Here is a 4,176-nt window from a genome sequence, read left to right as displayed (position 1 = left end):
GAACCAGAAAGTCCAAACTATAGCAAAAGAACACAAACAACTATGACTAAACATAGTGACCTAATGAGGCGCTTGCTCCTCCGCCTTTTCTGATTGGCTAAATGGCCCTTGGTGACGTTCTCAGTGTTGCAGCACAATATTAATGTGCAGGTAAGAGGGATAACTATATTGTGTGGCGGAATAACAACAGGAGCACTTAGACTCGGCACAGTAATATCCTCACTTCAAAGTGAAACTGAAAGTGCAAGAGTGAGGATATTACTGCGCCACACAATATAGTTATCCCTCTCACCTGCTCAGAAATACACAACATTTTATTTTGTCTCTCCATGCTTGGTCGTGTGACTACTCGTATAACTGTATTTTAGAAACATAGTATTTCCGTCAGACAAACGTTCCTGGTTAACCAGGGCAACATTCGCACCTTTCAGGCAACATTCCCCTTCCCCAATTGTTAGCTGGGATCTGCCATGGGAGCTAATGAAGGCCCTGCTGTGGCAAGCATATCAGAAATGTTTGCGTATTTGGCTGCGTTGACTTAAAGAGCAAGCTTCTTTTTGTCTCGCAGCTTCTCTGCACCTCATTTTTGTTTTCTCTCCATTTCCGAAGATCCTAACAGATTATGTTACCGGTGCAAAAGAGGGGAAGGGTATCAAAATATGATTGGGCGAGATGAGCCTTGTAGTAGAAGGGCCGGTGGTTAGGAAACAAACTCTTGCGCTGATTTTTTTTTTTTTGTCTTATGCATTAGCCTACGCAGAACCAAAACGGAAGGGGTTGGTGCTTAACGACGACGTGCTTGGGCCAGCCCAATGTTAATCGGGCCGCGGATCAACCGTCTGGTTTATGGGCCGGTTAGAAACAATAATACTGTATACTATAGATTAAAAAAAGTGTTGGATTCGGGACTATCGGCCCTAATAGCACCACGGCCCACCGGGAAAATGCCCGGTATGCCAAATGGCCAGTCCGCCCCTGCATCAAACCACTGGTGATGGATCTTCCTTCGTACATCAGAGACACAGTAGACCTGATCAGTCATCTCTCACAACTCTCTGTGACAGGTAATGACATATTGTTGGCAACCATGGATGTGGTGTCTCTATATACCAACATTCCACACCAAAGTGGTCTGAGGGCACATTTTTTTGAGAAACGCAGCCATCAGTCGCCTCCTACACAGTTAATTGTTGACATGGCAGATAGAGTTTTAAATAAAGCTTATTTTCTATTTGGAAGTGACTTACAGTATATTTACAAAACATGTGGGCAGGCATGGTTGCTGCCTGCACCCCTGATTTTGCAAATCTTTTCCTAGGATTGCTGGAAGAAAGCTACATATATTCCAACAACCCGTTTGCAAACCATATCCTGTTCTACAAGTGGTATATTGATGATTGTCTTCTAGTATGGCGGGGCTCTGAACAGCTACTCCAGTCTTTTATACTGTACATGAACTGTCTACATGAAACCATCAAGTTCAGCATGGAATGTGATCCCTTCAAGGTCAGTTTTTTCTTGGGTGATATATGAAAATGAAGCCATTCACACAACTATTTATTTATGTTAAACCTACTGACAAAAACAGTATCTTACTGTACATGCCCCCAGCTTCCATCCCACCTCTTTGAAATGGGGACTTCCCTCCAGCCAATTCCTGAGAGTGAGGAGAATGTGTAGTGACAAGGTGTAATCAAGTGATGGCTGATTATCAGTAATGTAAATGCTAAATGGCCTAATTCCTGTCGATACTACAAGAATGCAAAGTACAGTATAGGCACTGAACCTTGCAGATTTGTACATATCATCAAGACCCCATTTCTTGATTTCTTTGCACAAAACTCTCCAGAAAGTTTTTTTTTTTTTTTTCAAAAAAAGCCACTCCACATAACAAATCCCAATTTAACCCCTGAATGTGACAGTATACTGACAGACCAAACTGATGCTGCATCAGAAACATGTGGAGCAAACACACCTATTCTTGCTAATGGACCAGTACCAGATTACATAGAGTGACATGGTGGCCTCAGTGCCTGGCGTTTACAGGCAGCACCTAAGGCCTGGCCAGGTTCAAAACCAAAACATCATTGCATGGTCCAGACAAGGGTTAAGAGATGGAGCCTTGACAAAGACCCACACCTGCCTGGCATCAGAACTCATCAATGTGCTACAAAAGAAGCACCATGGCAAGGTAAAGGGGAGAACAAGATCACAAACTTAGAGGAGGAGAGCTGAAAAGATGGCGTTATGTACTTGGCATGAGTGTTAATTATGCTACAGGTGCAGGCATGACTGCACTCAATATAATTTCTCCTATGTGCATACACTTTTGCTCCCATCACTGACTCGTTGTACACCTGGGCCTTAGGATCAGACTGTTGATGTGAATCTACCTGTAGTCAGTCTAGGAGCGAGTCTACCCTGGGGGAAGAGTTAGTGTGGGAAGGTGCAAAAGGCCTGTGTGTGCTGGTAGGGTCATTAAGGAAAAGTATATCTTCTTCAATCTTGACATGCATAGAACACAGCCAGGAGCGAAGTTTGTGTTTGAATGTGTGAGTGTGTGTATGTGTGTCCCTCTAAGTCAATCCAGGTGAATAAAATATACCACTATGGGTTTCCTCAATGTCATTTATAGTTGTATTGTAGACCGATACAACTCACATCTAATACAATAATAGCTACTGTATTTACAGAATCATAAATGTTCTGTAGGCTATCTACCCAACCAACCATCCATCCATCCATCCATCCATCCATATTATTTAGGCCTATCTATCTCATGCATCAGTTAGGAGCCATATAGCCAATGAATAATACATGATGAGAATTTTAGTGTGTCACAGTTGTTTTGATATTGATAATCAGTCAAGAATTTGGATATTCGATTTGGGAGCCCCCCCAAAGATCACAAAGACGTTAGGGGAGGATGTATAAAAGCTGAATGAGAGGCACCCTATGTAATTCTATGTAGTCAAAAAAAAAAAAAAAAGAGTGGAAGTAGCCTAGTTCATTATTTTGGGGCGCTATTACATACAGCCTGACGTTGAAGAACAAGTAGAAATGTATTGCAATTTCAAAACTACATTACTCGGGAATGGCTTATAATACAAATGAATTACTTCAATGTAGCCTAAATTCACGTTGATAGTGTGTTTTTTACCTTTGACCTTTGACTTTTGAAAATTGTTTTTTTAAATAGTTGTGTTTACACTGAATTATAATAAAAAGTAATTTCATTACATCCACTTTACTCCCTCAAACTGCCTGAAAAGTCCCCGGACCTCCAAGTGTTAAAGTAAAGTATGTCTTCTCCAATCTTGAAATGTATAGAACACAGCCAGGAGTGAAGTGTAAGTGTGTGTGTGTGTGTGTGTGTGTGTGTGTGTGTGTGTGTGTGTGTGTGTGTGTCCATATGATGTGATATGCCTTCAGTATTTGTGTGTGTTGAGGTGACAGCTCCCTGTAACGTCATGGTTCACAAGGACGAGACAAAAGCAAAGGACACATGCCACACGCAAATAAGCTAACAATATGTTTATTTACAGCGTTAAAGGGACACTCCACCGTTTTTTCATATTAAACTACATTATTCCCTTAGGACGAGTTGATACACCTCTAGCATCTCAATGTGTGCACTCAATGGGGTCAGCCCTCTGTTCCCACATTTCTAAGATTTTTATTTACTGAAAATTGTGAAAAATTAGGCCCTATGTTCCCACAGCCCTATGTTACCACAACCATATGTTCCCACAGCCCTAAGTAAAACCCAGATAAGTCAATATACCATAACAAAGTAAACTTAACCTTGTATAAAGAACAAACTTGAACTTACACTCAACAAGTTAACAAGCTATAAAATCAAATACACCAGATAAAACATGTGCAATGTATCAAATCAGATTTAATGTACATAACTGGTACACTACATGTAGGCAAATTCTTGGCAAAGTTTTGAACTCTCAGTATTACAATGTAACAACTAGGTACTCAAAATACATAAAGCAAGTACAATTCTAGTACATGCTAGTACTGTACATGTTGTTACACAGATTGTACCACTGTACCTAATTAGTACCTCTTGTCGGATTTCCCCTTCCTGCCTTGCATTTCCATGTCCTTGATGGACCAATCCCACCAGAAACAGGCCTGGAGACCCCCCCCCCCCCCCCCACGAGA

This window comes from Sardina pilchardus, chromosome 15, assembly GCF_963854185.1.
Source record: "Sardina pilchardus chromosome 15, fSarPil1.1, whole genome shotgun sequence".
NCBI lineage: Eukaryota > Metazoa > Chordata > Actinopteri > Clupeiformes > Clupeidae > Sardina > Sardina pilchardus.
Note: the sequence above shows the minus strand (reverse complement) of the source record.